The sequence below is a fragment of the Triticum urartu genome, chromosome 2A (assembly GCF_056163025.1).
Source record: "Triticum urartu cultivar PI428250 chromosome 2A, HENAU_Tu73, whole genome shotgun sequence".
NCBI lineage: Eukaryota > Viridiplantae > Streptophyta > Magnoliopsida > Poales > Poaceae > Triticum > Triticum urartu.
The window spans coordinates 612,027,548-612,045,925 of NC_141874.1; the positions used below are offsets into that span (position 1 = coordinate 612,027,548).

The window sequence follows — 18,378 nt, forward strand, 5'->3', positions numbered from 1 at the left end:
AGGGGGAGGCAGGCAAGCGGGGTAGACAACGAGGTGGCCGAGGCGGCGTTCCAGGCGACGACAGACGAGGTGGAGGCGGCGGCGGGCGATGGCGGTCCGAGGCGGCGGCCTCCTCCTCTCGATCCCGATCCAATCGGGAGAGAGGGGGAGATATTTCGGGGGGGAGGAGTGGGGTGTCGGTGGGCGAATGGGGGAGTGGTGGAGGTTATGGGGTGCAGGGGTGGGCCGGCCCATTCGGGCGGCTGTGGCCAACTGGGCCGGAGCCCGGGGGTTCTTTTCCCTTTCTTCTTTTTTGTTTTATTTTACCTTTCTTTTATTTATTTCCTTTCTATTTTATTTCTAGTTTCTTTCTCATTTAGTTTTTATCTAATATTAAAATGATCCCTAATTTAGTAATACATTAAAACCCACTACAACAAAAGGTTTTACCCAAAACAATTTAGTTTAGTATTTTGTTAATTATAAAAACATTTAAATATTGGTTTTTGCTACTATTTTATTCACCGAAGGGTATTTAAACATTTTATAAAAATGGGGTTTCTTCACCATAATTACCTATGCATTATTTGGCACGTTTAGAGCATTTTAGTTCTAATGTTTGGAAACTTTTATTGTTTGACTTAAATCCAAAATTGAATTTGAATCAATTTTGAAATAACGCGAGTTTAACAACAGTGACCGCGTGACGTGGCATCATTAATGCGGGATTACTGTAGCCTAATTATCCGGACGTCACACTAACATCCTTTGCCAAAAAAGATTGATGACTTTTGCAGATTAACCTTCTGGCCCGAAGCCGCCTCATATGTTACCAAAATCTCCTTTAGAATCTGTAGGTACTCCGGGGATCCCTCCAAGAACACGATGATGTCATCGGCAAATAAAAGATGGGTAATATGGGGGCCAGTGCTCCCAAATGTAACACCTTTCATTTTATTTTCTGACTGTGCTCTCCTCAAAAGCGCAGAAAAACCTTCAACACAAAATAAGAATAAATATGGTGATAGAGGATCACCCTGGCTAAGCCCTCGGGGTGGAAAGAAGCACCTAGAGCAGGCACCATTCAGCTTAACCGAGAAGCTCGCTGTCGTCACACAACGCATAATCATTACTATCCATGTCGGGGCAAAACCGAACCGTTCCATCATCTATTGCAGGAAGTCCCATTCCACTCGATCATAGGCTTTCATCATATCTAGCTTGACTGCACATAGAGGTTTTTTCCTCTTCCTATGGCGAATGGCATGAACACACTCATAAGCAACTAAAACATTATCCGTGATGAGGCGCCCCGGCACAAAAGCACTCTGTTCCTCCGAGATAAGAACTGGCAGGATGCTTTTTAACCTGTTGGCAAGAACCTTTGTTGCAATCTTATAAAGCACATTACACAAACTAATCGGCCGAAACTGGGATAGCAAATCCGGAGAGTTGACCTTAGGAATCATGACAATCACTGTAGCATTAAAACCCTCTGGGGTAGCTGTTCCACTCAGAAAATCACGAACTGCCCCACAGATATCATCACGAAGCAATGACCAGTGTCGCTGATAAAAGAGCGCGGGGAGCCCGTCCGGCCCCGGAGCTTTAGTCGGACCCATCTGAAATAGAGCCGTCTCTATTTCAGAGTCCGAAATCGGTGCGGACAGTGTTGTGTTCATCTCCTCAGTAACTGCCCATTGGATATTCTGCGGCACCTCCTCCGCCCCTACCGACCCCTCCGAAGTGAACAAATCCTCATAGAATGATGCTGCCATAGCTCTCATCTCCTCATCCACTGTGCATCTTGTTCCATCTGCCCGCCTCAATGCCTTGATCGTGTTCTTCCTCTTACGATGCGAAGCCCGGTTCTGAAAGTATTTAGTGTTTTTATCTCCCGCTTTAAGCCAATCCACTCTCGAGCGATGTCTATACATTATTTCTTCTCTCTCATACACTTCCCTTAGCTGCTCTTCCGATTCCCGGACCTCATGTTGATAGCCAGACTTGAGCGCTCGCTCCTTTGCTTCCAATAGTTGTGCTTTCAACTGTTTTATTTTCCTTCTGATTGAACCAAACACCTCTCTCGCCCACCGCTGAATAGACCCCGTCATTCTTCCCAGTCTTTCCCATACCGCCCTCACTCCTTCCTCTCCTGTGCTTGATGCTTCCCAAGCCTATGCGATCATCGTCTCGTACTGCTCATGACGGGTCCAGGCTTCTTCAAACCTAAACGGTCTGTCCCCCACTCCGGTACGAATTGGAGCCGTCTCCATTATCCGCACTAGGAGGGCTTGGTGGTCCGATTCTTCAGAAAGCAGATGCTCCACAGACATCTCAGGAAATATTCCTAAGAAACCATCGTTGCTAGTAGCACGGTCCAACCGGACCTGAATGTTATCCTGTCCATCTCTTCTATTGTCCTATGTATAGGGGTACCCAGTAAAACCGAGATCAGCCAGGCCGCGGTCGGCAAGACAGTCTCTGAAATCCTTCATTTGATTGAAACACCTTGGATTTCCCCCAACTTGATCCACGCGGAAGAGGGCCTCGTTGAAGTCACCAACACAAAGCCAGGGTAGATTGTCTTGGGCACGCAAGAAACGAATGGCATCCCGTGATTTTTTACGAAGTTCCATTTTAGGCTCCCCATAGAATCTAGTGATTCTATGGAGCTTACCCTCCCAAACCACCTCTGCATCAATGAAGTATTGGCACCATGGCCTCACCTTAACCTGAACATGATCCCTCCACCACAACGCCAAACCCCCACTTCTTCCATTGCAACTCACAGCAACTCCACTAGTGAAACCCAAACTCCATTTCAAACGCTCCATCGCTCTCGCTGATTTTTTTGTTTCTGAAAGGAAAACCACCGCTGGGTTGTGAGATCGTATAAGATCTCGAAGTTCGCCAACTGTTGAGTCCAACCCCAATCCCCGACAGTTCCAGGCAAGGAGATTCATTGTGTTCGGCGTCCCTGAGCACCAGGGTCCGACGCTTCATCGTCTCTGTCCCGGATGCGATCAAACACTGAGGCAGTTTTCTGCCTTGTATCACGAATTAACTCATCCTCCCCACTCCTCACTTCTACTTCACCTTTCGCTCTCCACACCTGCTTCGGCCCCCTCTTTCTACTGCCACCATCCCTCCACGTGTATGGCTCCGATTGGTATCTCTGACGATAGTCTAACCTCTCCTTTCTCACGTAATAGCCATGACGTCGGCCTAGGGTCCCATGCATGTCGCCCCCCCAGTGGGTCGACCCGATCCGCTTCTGCATGGCGCCCGTTAGAGCCACCCCCCACGTGAATCCTGCTATAATCATTGCTTCTTTCCTGCTCCCTCCATTCGCGCCCCGCCTCCATGTGGCCACCTCTCTGGCTTCCCGGGCGCTGTTCCATGAGCTTACTCCTCATCTCCTTCTCCCTCCTAGCTTCAAGGTTGTCCCTGAGGTCATGCCCTCGCCTCGTTTCCATCTTGCCTCTAGCTCTGCTGGGACTAGTTACCTCACCACCCCCTTGTTTTGAGCGATCGCCAGTGTGACCGTCCGAGGTACGTGAGAATTTAGACTGCAGATTCCTCTTTGTAGGCACGTCCCTAGCTCTGGAATGCACGGGGTTGTTGTTAGCCACCTCACCAGCGTGAGAGCTACCCTGCCTGTTATTGCTACACGTCCCTCCTCCTTTCGACCCCTCTTTGCCTGAGTTGTTCCTCCGTGGAGAAGCCCTAAGCCAGCCCCCCCCCCCCCCCATTGAAACGACGAGTCAACTGGGGGCTCACATCCCCCCCCCCCCCTCATGAACAAGTCTTCCACGGTCAAGACAAAAATGCGGGATTTTCTCATAGTAAAAGTCAAACCATGTCTTCTCCTTATCATCCTTCTTCTTCTTCAGATAGATGCCCCTAACCAACGGTTCAAACACAGAGATCTTAGTCCGTACACGAAAGTACTGACCTCTAGCAATGCCATCTTTATCCACATCAACTCTGACTGTCTCTCCCAACCAATCTCCCAAGGCCTTACCAAACACTTCCGTCCTCTTGTCCGGTGGCAGATCCAAGATCCTTACCCACACATCAATTTTATCAAAGATCATCTCAGACGGTCTTTTATTTCCTTCATACTTCTTCATCACCAGGACACTAAAATCAAACTGCCATGGGCCATTGTAAATGGCATGCCTGTAGTCACCCTCTGATCCAAAGTGCACTTCAAAGATATTCGGGCCGATCTCCGCAAATTTAGCTTCTTTATGCAGACCCCAAGCTCTCGACATTGTCTTCTCAACTACTGACATCTTCATCGGATGGGGAGAACAGACTTTACCTGCAGCAGACCATCGGTAATCCTTACGGACTTGCGGACTTGGATCTTCAAAGACAAACCCCTCCTCTTCCTTGTCCATAAGCACCATGCTCTGCTCCCTGTGGCTTGACTTAGCCACGGTCACGGTCTTGGCGGTCTAGTAATTAACTAAGCTCTCTCGAAACTAATTTTGTTCCTTCACAGGGAGGAGTTCGACTACTACGCGAACGTGTGATTCAAAGCGTTCGGCGACCGGGTCAAGTTCTGGACCACGCTCAACGAGCCCAACCTCTTCACCAAGTTCGCCTACATGCTGGGCCACTACCCGCCCAAGCACTGCTCCCGGCCGTTCGGGAACTGCAACAGCGGCAACTCTCATCGGGAGCCCTACGTCGCCGCCCATAACATGATCATGTCACATGCCGCCGCCGTCGACAACTACAAGAGGAATTATCAGGTGAACCCAACAGACATACTTGCTCTGTCGCCGAGGGCTTTATTGGCACTGGATGGCCATTTCAGTGGGCCTTTGTCTTAGCTGTTCTGAACTTCTGATACATGCTAGGCAACCCAAGGCGGTTCGATCGGGATCGTCATCGCCATGAAATGGTATGAGCCGCTGACCAACTCCACAGAGGATATCCTGGCTGCAAGACAGGCGTTGTCCTTTGAGGTGGACTGGTAGGTCCTTCCTTCTTTCACCTTCTGTGCAACATGAAGCATTTCCCGCAAAAAAAGAACATGAAGCATGGCATTTTTAATGTTCACAATAGCTTTACACCCAAAAAAATTTTGTTAGTACTATGACATTTTTAATGTTCCTTTTTCTTCTACAGGTTTTTGGATCCGTTATTCTTTGGTGACTATCCAAGAGAAATGCGTGAGATGCTGTCATCAAACTTACCAAAGTTCACCTCCGAGGAGAAGAGGTTACTGCAGAACAAGGCGGATTTTATTGGGGTAAACCATTACACGGCAATCTATGCCAAGGATTGCGTCTCTTCTCCATGCGACCTTAAGAGTTACGAGGGAAATGCGCTGGTCCAAGCTGTAGGTGAAAGGGACGGTGTGGCAATTGGAAGACCAGTAAGAACTGCCTCCATCCGTTACCATCCTATACATTCTCTTCTCTCTTTGACATGTTTGTTTATATGGTGATCAACCTTGCAGACTGCATTCCATGGTTACTACGATGTTCCGGAAGGTATGGAGCTGATCGTTAAGTATGTCAGTCAGAGATACGAGAACACGCCTGTGTACGTTACTGAAAATGGTGACTGGCAAGGGAGGGCAATTAGGAATTCACAATGCGTTCAGAAGAATGCCTGAAGATTGAAAAGTTTCCGGCGCCTCCTAATTTGCTTCTGCATGTTTGCAAAGACCATGTGTTCCCTTACGCCTTATTTATTCCAGGCTACTCGCAGTCCAGCGATAACAGTACGGAGGATTTGATCAATGACGTTGGAAGGGTGAACTACCTGCAGGGTTATCTCACATGTATCTCTTCAGCAGTCAGGTGAGATGTGCAACCATTTGCGATCATCATGCACATTAACATTATCTACGAGTAAATTGCAAAAAACCACCATATTTGGGGACGCGAAATCAAAAAACCACCACCTTTCGTTTTTTTTTTTTTTTGCAAAAAACCGCCACTTTTGTGCTAACAGTTTGCAAAAAACGTTGATTACTCTATCAGTCCCGTCTGAGGGCAAACCTGACGTCCAGGGCCCGCTGTCAGGTGCCACGTGGCCTGTGCGCACACGACGCCCGTCAAGCGCCGTTAGACGGCGCAAGAGAAAACCCTACCGGGTCGAACCCGGTCGACCATTCCCCCCACTCCCCCCAAATCCCACCGCGCCGCCTCCTTCCCGCTCACCCCCGTCGTGTTCACCCATGGCCGCCGACGGCGGCGGCGGCGGCTCTGCCGGAGATGGCAGGGACGACCGCGGGAACTCCTCTTCCCTCGACGACGGGGACAAATCTTTCTCCCACGTTCAGTGTGCACGCACGCTCGTCCCTGGTGCGGCCGCGTGCGACGCTGGAGATGAGCGCCCCCAGGAACCCGGCAGCTACGACATCGAGATGTCAGCGGTGGCAAGGTTGGCGCAGCTCTGGAAGGCGAATCCGCATAACAGCCACAACTTCACTTCTGGTCTCGGCGGCGTAGAGTGAGTTCGGTGTCGCTGTCTGTACATTTATTTGCACTATGTGTTAGAAATTAGGGTTTCCACTGCTGCTTAGGAACTATGGTTTATAAATTTGTGTTGTCACTGCTGTTTACGAACTATGGTTTATAAATCTGTGTCGCTATTTCTACAGTTTAGGAACAAGGGTTTAGAAATATTGGTTTCAGATGTGAACAAGCTGTCCAAATTTTTTGTTGAGGATAATTACTGTAATTTGGTTCACTAGATTTCAGTTAACTGAACTGAATTTAATCAATTTATTGATTCTGCAATATTGAAAACTTAAATTGGAGAGAAATATAAGTTAACTGATTTGGTATTGCTTCAGTGTACTGTTAACTACATTTATGTGAATATGGTATATACTGAATTTAGAGTAGATTGAATTGTCAGTTAACTTATTTGGTGTTGATGTAATGTACTGTTAACTGAATTACAATGAGCTGAATATATTGTTAACGTAATATGATGTGCTCTGTTTTGTGTTTGCAGTCTGGATGATGACATATGGGATGTTCGGTTTCATTTCCATGGCTGTGACAATTTGGAAAGGACCTTATTGAAGGAAATATGCCCTAGAGGCAATAATAAAGTTATTATTTATTTCCTTATATCATGATAAATATTTATTATTCATGCTAGAATTGTATTAACCGGAAACATAATACATGTGTGAATACATAGACAAACAGAGTGTCACTAGTATGCCTCTACTTGACTAGCTCGTTAATCAAAGATGGTTATGTTTCCTAACCATGAACAAAGTGTTGTTATTTGATTAACGAGGTCACATCATTAGTTGAATGATCTGATTGACATGACACATTCCATTAGCTTAGCACCCGATCGTTTAGTATGTTGCTATTGCTTTCTTCATGACTTATACATGTTCCTATGACTATGAGATTATGCAACTCCCGTTTGCCGGAGGAACACTTTGGGTGCTACCAAACGTCACAACGTAACTAGGTGATTATAAAGGAGCATTACAGGTGTCTCCAAAGGTACATGTTGGGTTGGCGTATTTCGAGATTAGGATTTGTCACTCCGATTGTCGGAGAGGTATCTCTGGGCCCTCTCGGTAATGCACATCACATAAGCCTTGCAAGCATTACAACTAATATGTTAGTTGTGAGATGATGTATTACGGAACGAGTAAAGAGACTTGCCGGTAACGAGATTGAACTAGGTATTGGATACCGACGATCGAATCTCGGGCAAGTAACATACCGATGACAAAGGGAACAACGTATGTTGTTATGCGGTCTGACCGATAAAGATCTTCGTTGAATATGTAGGAGCCAATATGGGCATCCAGGTCCCGCTATTGGTTATTGACCGGAGACTTGTCTCGGTCATGTCTACATTGTTCTCGAACCCGTAGGGTCCGCACGCTTAAGGTTACGATGACAGTTATTATGATTTTATGCATTTTGATGTACCGAAGTTAGTTCGGAGTCCCGGATGTGATCACGGACATGACGAGGAGTCTCGAAATGGTCGATACATAAAGATTGATATATTGGAAGCCTATATTTGGACATCGGAAGTGTTCCGGGTGAAATCGGGATTTTACCGGAGTACCGGGAGGTTACCGGAACCCCCCGGGAGCCATATGGGCCTCAATGGGCTTTAGTGGAAAGGAGAAAGGGGCAGCCCAAGGTGGCCGCGCGCCTCCCCCCTCCCCTAGTCCTATTAGGACTAGGAGAGGTGGCCGGCCCTCCTCTCTCTCTTTCCCCCTCGGGGAATCCTAGTCCAACTAGGATTGGGGGGGAGTCCTACTCCCGGTAGGAGTAGGACTCCTCCTGCGCCCTCCTCCTGGCCGGCGGCCCCCTCCCCCTTGGCTCCTTTATATACGGAGGCAGGGGCACCTCTAGACACACAAGTTGATCCTTGAGATCGTCCCTTAGCAGTGTGCGGTGCCCCCTGCCACCATATTCCACCTCGATCATATTGTAGCGGTGCTTAGGCGAAGCCCTGTGACGGTAGAACATCAAGATCGTCACCACGCTGTCGTGCTGACGAAACTCCTCCCCGACGCTTTGCTGGATCGGAGTCTGGGGATCGTCATCAAGCTGAACGTGTGCTCGAACTCGGAGGTGCCGTAGTTTCGGTGCTTGATCGGTCGGATCGGGAAGACGTACGACTACTTCCTCTACGTTGCGTCAACGCTTCCGCAGTCGGTCTACGTGGGTACGTAGACAACACTCTCCCATATCATTGCTATGCATCACATGATCTTGCGTGTGCGTAGGAAATTTTTTGAAATTACTACGAAACCCATCAGTGGCATCCAAGCCTAGGTTATTTATGTTGATGTTATATGCACGAGTAGAACACAAGTGAGTTGTGGGCGATATAAGTCATACTGCTTACCAGCATGTCATACTTTGGTTCGGTGGCATTGTTGGACGAGACGACCCGGACCAACATTACGCGTACGCTTACGCGAGACCGGTTTCCCCGACGTGCTTTGCACATAGGTGGCTTGCGGGCGACTGTCTCTCCAACTTTAGTTGAACCAAGTATGGCTAAGTCTGGTCCTTGCGAAGGTTAAAACGGAGTCTATTTGACAAACTATCGTTGTGGTTTTGATGCGTAGGTGAGATTGGTTCTTGCTTAAGCCCGTAGCAGCCACGTAAAACTTGCAACAACAAAGTAGAGGACGTCTAACTTGTTTTTGCAGGGCATGTTGTGATGTGATATGGTCAAGACATGATGCTGAATTTTATTGTATGAGATGATCATGTTTTGTAACCGAGTTATCGGCAACTGGCAGGAGCCTTATGGTTGTCGTTTTATTGTATGCAATGCAATCGCGATGTAATGCTTTACTTTTATCACTAAGCGGTAGCGATAGTCGTAGAAGCACAAGCTTGGCGAGACGACAACGATGCTACAATGGAGATCAAGGTGTCACGCCGGTGATGATGGTGATCACGACGGTGCTTCGGAGATGGAGATCACAAGCACAAGATGATGATGGCCATATCATATCACTTATATTGATTGCATGTGATGTTTATCCTTTTATGCATCTTATCTTTCTTTGATTGACGGTAGCATTATAAGATGATCTCTCACTAAATTATCAAGAAGTGTTCTCCCTGAGTATGCACCGTTGCGAAAGTTCTTCGTGCTGAGACACCACGTGATGATCGGGTGTGATAGGTTCTACGTTCAAATACAACGGGTGCAAAACAGTTGCACACGCGGAATACTCAGGTTATACTTGACAAGCCAAGCATATACAGATATGGCCTCGGAACACGGAGACCGAAAGGTCGAGCGTGAATCATATAGTAGATATGATCAACATAACGATGTTCACCATTGAAAACTACTCCATCTCACGTGATGATCGGTTATGGTTTAGTTGATTTGGATCACGTAATCACTTAGAGGATTAGAGGGATGTCTATCTAAGTGGGAGTTCTTTAATTAATTTGATTAACTGAACTTAAATTTATCATGAAACTTAGTACCTGATTAGTATCTTGCTTGTTTATGTTTGATTGTAGATAGATGGCTCGTGCTGTTGTTCCGTTGAATTTTAATGCGTTCCTTGAGAAAGCAAAGTTGAAAGATGATGGTAGCAATTACACGGACTGGGTCCGTAACTTGAGGATTATCCTCATTGCTGCACAGAAGAATTACGTCCTGGAAGCACCGCTGGGTGCCAGGCCTGCTGCTGGAGCAACACCAGATGTTATGAACGTCTGGCAGAGCAAAGCTGATGACTACTCGATAGTTCAGTGTGCCATGCTTTACGGCTTACAATCGGGACTTCAACGACGTTTTGAACGTCATGGAGCATATGAGATGTTTCAGGAGTTGAAGTTAATATTTCAAGCAAATGCCCGGATTGAGAGATATGAAGTCTCCAATAAGTTCTATAGCTGCAAGATGGAGGAGAACAGTTCTGTCAGTGAGCATATACTCAAAATGTCTGGGTATAATAATCACTTGATGCAATTGGGAGTTAATCTTCCAGATGATTGCGTCATTGACAGAATTCTCCAATCACTACCACCAAGCTACAAGAGCTTCGTGATGAACTATAATATGCAAGGGATGAACAAGACTATTCCCGAGCTCTTCACAATGCTGAAAGCTGCGGAGGTAGAAATCAAGAAGGAGCATCAAGTGTTGATGGTTAATAAGATCACTAGTTTCAAGAAAAAGGGCAAAGGGAAGAAGAAGGGGAACTTCAAGAAGAACGGCAAGCAAGTTGCTGCTCAAGAGAAGAAACCCAAGTCTGGACCTAAGCCTGAAACTGAGTGCTTCTACTGCAAGCAGACTGGTCACTGGAAGCGGAACTGCCCCAAGTATTTGGCGGATAAGAAGGATGGCAAGGTGAACAAAGGTATATGTGATATACATGTTATTGATGTGTACCTTACCAATGCTCGCAGTAGCACCTGGGTATTTGATACTGGTTCTGTTGCTAATATTTGCAACTCGAAACAGGGACTACGGATTAAGCGAAGATTGGCTAAGGACGAGGTGACGATGCGCGTGGGAAACGGTTCCAAAGTCGATGTGATCGCGGTCAGCACGCTACCTCTACATCTACCTTCGGGATTAGTATTAGACCTAAATAATTGTTATTTGGTGCCAGCGTTGAGCATGAACATTATATCTGGATCTTGTTTAATGCGAGACGGTTATTCATTTAAATCAGAGAATAATGGTTGTTCTATTTATATGAGTAATATCTTTTATGGTCATGCACCCTTGAAGAGTGGTCTATTCTTGTTGAATCTCGATAGTAGTAACACACATATTCATAATGTTGAAGCCAAAAGATGCAGAGTTGATAATGAAAGTGCAACTTATTTGTGGCACTGCCGCTTAGGTCATATCGGTGTAAAGCGCATGAAGAAACTCCATTCTGATGGAGATTTGGAACCACTTGATTATGAATCACTTGGTACTTGCGAACCGTGCCTCATGGGCAAGATGACCAAAACGCCGTTCTTCGGTACTATGGAGAGAGCAACAGATTTGTTGGAAATCATACATACAGATGTATGTGGTCCGATGAATATTGAGGCTCGTGGCGGATATCGTTATTTTCTCACCTTCACAGATGACTTAAGCAGATATGGATATATCTACTTAATGAAACACAAGTCTGAAACATTTGAAAAGTTCAAAGAATTTCAGAGTGAAGTTGAAAATCATCGTAACAAGAAAATAAAGTTTCTACGATCTGATCGTGGAGGAGAATATTTGAGTTACGAGTTTGGTGTACATTTGAAAAATTATGGAATAGTTTCGCAACTCACGCCACCCGGAACACCACAGCGTAAAGGTGTGTCCGAACGTCGTAATCGTACTTTACTAGATATGGTGCGATCTATGATGTCTCTTACTGATTTACCGCTATCGTTTTGGGGATACGCTCCAGAGACGGCCGCATTCACGTTAAATAGGGCACCATCAAAATCCGTTGAGACGACGCCTTATGAACTATGGTTTGGCAAGAAACCAAAGTTGTCGTTTCTGAAAGTTTGGGGCTGCGATGCTTATGTGTAAAAGCTTCAACCTGATAAGCTCGAACCCAAATCGGAGAAATGTGTCTTCATAGGATATCCAAAGGAAACTATTGGATACACCTTCTATCACAGATCCGAAGGCAAGACTTTTGTTGCTAAATTCGGAAACTTTCTAGAGAAGGAGTTTCTCTCGAAAGAAGTGAGTGGGAGGAAAGTAGAACTTGATGAGGTAACTGTACCTGCTCCCTTATTGGAAAGTAGTACATCACAGAAAACTGTTTCTATGACACCTACACCAGTTAGTGAGGAAGCTAATGATAATGATCATGAAACTTCTGATGAAAATACTACTGAACCTCGTAGATCAACCAGAGTAAGATCCGCGCCAGAGTGGTACGGTAATCCTGTTCTGGAAATCATGCTACTAGATCATGATGAACCTACGAACTATGAAGAAGCGATGGTGAGCCCAGATTCCGCAAAATGGCTTGAAGCCATGAAATCTGAGATGGGATCCATGTATGAGAACAAAGTATGGACTTTGGTTGACTTGCCCGATGATCGGCAAGCAATTGAGAATAAATGGATCTTCAAGAAGAAGACTGACGCTAACGGTAATGTTACTGTCTACAAAGCTCGACTTGTCGCAAAAGGTTTTCGACAAGTTCAAGGGGTTGACTACAATGAGACATTCTCACCCGTAGCGATGCTTAAGTCTGTCCGAATCATGTTAGCAATTGCCGCATTTTATGATTATGAAATTTGGCAGATGGATGTCAAAACTGCATTCCTGAATGGATTTCTGGAAGAAGAGTTGTATATGATGCAACCAGAAGGTTTTGTCGATCCAAAGGGAGCTAACAAAGTGTGCAAGCTCCAGTGATCCATTTATGGACTGGTGCAAGCCTCTCGGAGTTGGAATAAACGCTTTGATAGTGTGATCAAAGCATTTGGTTTTATACAGACTTTCGGTGAAGCCTGTATTTACAAGAAAGTGAGTGGGAGCTCTGTAGCATTTCTGATATTATATGTGGATGACATATTACTAATTGGAAATGATATAGAATTTCTGGATAGCATAAAGGGATACTTGAATAAGAGTTTTTCAATGAAAGACCTCGGTGAAGCTTCTTACATATTAGGCATAAAGATCTATAGAGATAGATCAAGACGCTTAATTGGACTTTCACAGAGAACATACCTTGACAAGATTCTGAAGAAGTTCAAAATGGATCAAGCAAAGAAAGGATTCTTGCCTGTGTTACAAGGTGTGAAGTTGAGTAAGACTCAATGCCCGACCACTGCAGAAGATAGAGAGAATATGAAAGATGTTCCTTATGCATCAGCCGTAGGATCTATCATGTATGCAATGCTGTGTACCAGACCTGATGTGTGCCTTGCTATAAGTCTAGCAGGGAGGTACCAAAGTAATCCAGGAGTGGATCACTGGACAGCGGTCAAGAACATCCTGAAATACCTGAAAAGGACTAAGGATATGTTTCTCGTATATGGAGGTGACAAAGAGCTCATCGTAAAAGGTTACGTTGATGTGAGCTTTGACACTGATTCGGACGATTCTAAATCGCAAACCGAATACGTGTTTACATTAAACGGTGGAGCTGTCAGTTGGTGCAGTTCTAAACAAAGCGTCGTAGCGGGATCTACATGTGAAGCGGAGTACATAGCTGCTTCGGAAGCAGCGAACGAAGGAGTCTGGATGAAGGAGTTCATATCCGATCTAGGTGTCATACCTAGTGCATCGGGTCCAATGAAAATCTTTTGTGACAATACTGGTGCAATTGCCTTGGCAAAGGAATCCAGATTTCACAAGAGAACCAAGCACATCAAGAGACGCTTCAATTCCATCCGGGATCTAGTCCAGGTGGGAGACATAGAGATTTGCAAGATACATACGGATCTGAATGTTGCAGATCCGTTGACTAAGCCTCTTCCACGAGCAAAACATGATCAGCACCAAGGCTCCATGGGTGTTAGAATCATTACTGTGTAATCTAGATTATTGACTCTAGTGCAAGTGGGAGACTGAAGGAAATATGCCCTAGAGGCAATAATAAAGTTATTATTTATTTCCTTATATCATGATAAATGTTTATTATTCATGCTAGAATTGTATTAACCGGAAACATAATACATGTGTGAATACATAGACAAACAGAGTGTCACTAGTATGCCTCTACTTGACTAGCTCGTTAATCAAAGATGGTTATGTTTCCTAACCATGAACAAAGTGTTGTTATTTGATTAACGAGGTCACATCATTAGTTGAATGATCTGATTGACATGACCCATTCCATTAGCTTAGCACCCGATCGTTTAGTATGTTGCTATTGCTTTCTTCATGACTTATACATGTTCCTATGACTATGAGATTATGCAACTCCCGTTTGCCGGAGGAACACTTTGGGTGCTACCAAACGTCACAACGTAACTAGGTGATTATAAAGGAGCATTACAGGTGTCTCCAAAGGTACATGTTGGGTTGGCGTATTTCGAGATTAGGATTTGTCACTCCGATTGTCGGAGAGGTATCTCTGGGCCCTCTCGGTAATGCACATCACATAAGCCTTGCAAGCATTACAACTAATATGTTAGTTGTGAGATGATGTATTACGGAACGAGTAAAGAGACTTGCCGGTAACGAGATTGAACTAGGTATTGGATACCGACGATCGAATCTCGGGCAAGTAACATACCGATGACAAAGGGAACAATGTATGTTGTTATGCGGTCTGACCGATAAAGATCTTCGTTGAATATGTAGGAGCCAATATGGGCATCCAGGTCCCGCTATTGGTTATTGACCGGAGACGTGTCTCGGTCATGTCTACATTGTTCTCGAACCCGTAGGGTCCGCATGCTTAAGGTTACAATGACAGTTATTATGAGTTTATGCATTTTGATGTACCGAAGTTAGTTCGGAGTCCCGGATGTGATCACGGACATGACGAGGAGTCTCGAAATGGTCGAGACATAAAGATTGATATATTGGAAGCCTATATTTGGACATCGGAAGTGTTCCGGGTGAAATCGGGATTTTACCGGAGTACCGGGAGGTTACCGGAACCCCCCGGGAGCCATATGGGCCTTAATGGGCTTTAGTGGAAAGGAGAAAGGGGCAGCCCAAGGTGGCCGCGCGCCTCCCCCCTCCCCTAGTCCTATTAGGACTAGGAGAGGTGGCCGGCCCCCCTCTCTCTCTTTCCCCCTCGGGGAATCCTAGTCCAACTAGGATTGGGGGTGAGTCCTACTCCTACCGGGAGTAGGACTCCTCCTGCGCCCTCCTCCTGGCCGGCGGCCCCCTCCCCCTTGGATCCTTTATATACGGAGGCAGGGGGCACCTCTAGACACACAAGTTGATCCTTGAGATCGTCCCTTAGCCGTGTGCGGTGCCCCCTGCCACCATATTCCACCTCGATCATATTGTAGCGGTGCTTAGGCGAAGCCCTGCGACGGTAGAACATCAAGATCGTCACCACGCCGTCATGCTGACGAAACTCCTCCCCGATGCTTTGCTGGATCGGAGTTCGGGGATCGTCATCGAGCTGAACGTGTGCTCGAACTCGGAGGTGCCATAGTTTCGGTGCTTGATCGGTCGGATCGGGAAGACGTACGACTACTTCCTCTACGTTGCGTCAACGCTTCCGCAGTCGGTCTGCGTGGGTACGTAGACAAAACTCTCCCATCTCGTTGCTATGCATCACATGATCTTGCGTGTGCGTAGGAAATTTTTTGAAATTACTACGAAACCCATCACTTATGTCAGTCAGATATTACCTACATCAATCTTTTAGCTCTTATTGGGACAGAGGGGTATGATGAGAAGGACTCCATGTACTATGTGAAGGAAGATGGTTTAGGAATTGAAGGAATGCAGCTGATTAAATGTACTGAAGATGTAGAAGAAATGCTGGAATTATATGAGGAGAAAAGGTGTATCACTATCACAGTTATGAAAGGAAGAACATCACTTAGGCCACAGTTGCACATCAACAATGGAGATGAAGTTGAGAAGCAGATACCTATTTCAGAGATTGGTTCACCTAAAGTATATGATATAGATGATGCAGGTGTGCTCTATCCAAGTCAGTCCAGTGAAAGAGCAGAGTGCTCTGTTCCTACTATAAGTGTTTATACACAAGATTCTATTGGAGATTACCTTTTCACTCAGGAGAGCTGCAATGTGAGAAAGGGGAAGAACATTGCAGGTGTCAATGAGCTAGATGCATTTCTCAATGAGTTTGCTGATGACATGCCAGTAGTGCAAGAAGTTCAAATGGAGGAGGAGGAAATGTTTGTGGAGAAAGAAGTTACAAATGCTGACAGCTCTGAAGGTGATGATGAGAGTTCAGAATCTGATTATGGCATGGGGAAGGATGTAGCTGGAGAGGAAGTGGATGATGATGCTGATCTCCACCAGAAAATAAAAGATTTGAAGAGGAAAAGAGAATTTGAAGGGGATTCAGAGCCAGAGGACTTGTTCTGTGAGTCTGGAGAGGAAGAGGAATTTGTTCCACCAGAACCTTTGCTTAAATTGCCAGTGAGGAGGGGCCCAACAAGTAGATCTCATTGCAGCTCTCAATCTGCACTTGAGGCTGACTATATCCCCTCAAGTGATGAAGATATAGATCAGCCACATCCAGATGATTCTGATGTAGAAGTGGAGGTTTATTTGCCCTCAAGTGGTAGAAAATCCAGGGCAAAGAAGAGGAAGGTCAGGCAATGGTATGATGAGAGCAGGTTAACCCCACAAGAGCAAATTTGCTGGCATTTGTGTTTTCTGGATGTGTACCAGTTCAGAAGAGCTTTGGTTAACTTGCATGTGACTCAAAGGAGGAATTTTCATTACCACAGAAACAACAAAGACAGGATTATAGTTGACTGTGTTGAGAAAGGATACCCCTTTCACATGGTTGCTTCTGTAATTGGTAATGAAAAAACTTTCTGTATTAGGAAATTGCAACTAGAGCACACCTGTGCTCCATATGGTAATGAAAAAACTTTCTGTATTAGGAAATTGCAACTAGAGCACACCTGTGCTCCATCTGGTGAGAACTGCAAGGTACCAACAAGGTTTGTAGCAAAAGCAATTGAGGATAGCATGAGGACAGATCCTAGAGCAGGAGTTGAAACTGTCATAGAGAAGACAAAGGAGAAATTTGGTGTGGAGGTTGGAAAGAACAAGGCCTATAGGGCAAGGCAGAAAGCTCTTTTAGTTGTCCAAGGTGATCAAGAAGCACAATACACAAGGATCAGAGACTATCTACAAACTGTGTTGGACACCAACCCTGGGAGCAGATGCATTGTCACCACAAGAGTTGTGAGAGAGCACCCTAGTCCCAATCCAAGATTTCATAGACTTTTCATGTGTCTTGGAGCACAAATAGAAGGATTTTTGAAAGGGTGTAGACCTTTCATTGGTATGTTCTTGTCAGAATTATTCCACTTCATTTATTCTCTTTCATTGCATTTTTAATTTGTTCTGCTGCATTCTATTAAACCATGTTGATTTCAGGTCTGGATGGATGTTTTGTGAAGCTGAATACAGGACAACAAATATTGGCTGCTACAGGCAGAGATGGAAACAATAACATCTTTCCATTGGCCTTTGGAGTGGTTGAAAAGGAAGACACCGCAAGTTGGTCATGGTTTTTAACTCAACTAAAGATTGCTATTGGTGGAGAATGTGGACAGTTTGGGTACTACACAATAATCTCAGACAGGCAGAAGGTGAGTTGCTCCATTTGCAAATTTACTTAACCTTAGATTGCTATTCTTTGCAACCTTAGTTTGACCACCTAGTTAGCATCTTAACTTAGGTATTAATTGTTTCACCAGGGCCTTCTTAATGCCATAACACACATTTTTCCCAACTGCCCACAAAGATATTGTCTAAGGCACATTTATGCAAATTTCCAAAATGCTGGGTTTAGAGGAGATGAACTTAAGAAATATATGGATGCAGCTGCATATTCATACACTGAGGATGGTTTTAATGTTGCAATGGAAGAAATGAGGAAAGAAAGTGAGGATGCTTGGGCTTGGTTAAAGGGAATTCCTGTTGAAACATGGGCTAGACATGCTATGGACAAGAATTGTAAAACTAACCTAGTAGTTAATAACATTAGTGAGGTATTCAACAGGATGATTTTAGATATTAGAGGAAAACCCATTAAAACAATGCTTGAAGGAGTAAGGTCTAAGTTGATGGTCAAGTTTAATGAAAAGAGAATTGGGGGAGAGATTGCTAGATGGACAATTACCCCTACATATTCAGAAAAACTGGCACAGTCCAAGGAATGGGCTAGGAACTGCAAAGCTTTGATGGCAGGCCCAGATTTGTATCAAGTCAATAGTGGGGAGAAATCATATGCAGTCAATTTAA

At 45.2% G+C, this 18,378-nt stretch overlaps 1 pseudogene; it reads left to right on the forward strand.

The window, feature by feature from the left end:
* Nucleotides 1-18,378, forward strand: part of LOC125533780 (beta-glucosidase 16-like) — a 73,911-nt pseudogene that overhangs the window by 51,755 nt on the left and 3,778 nt on the right.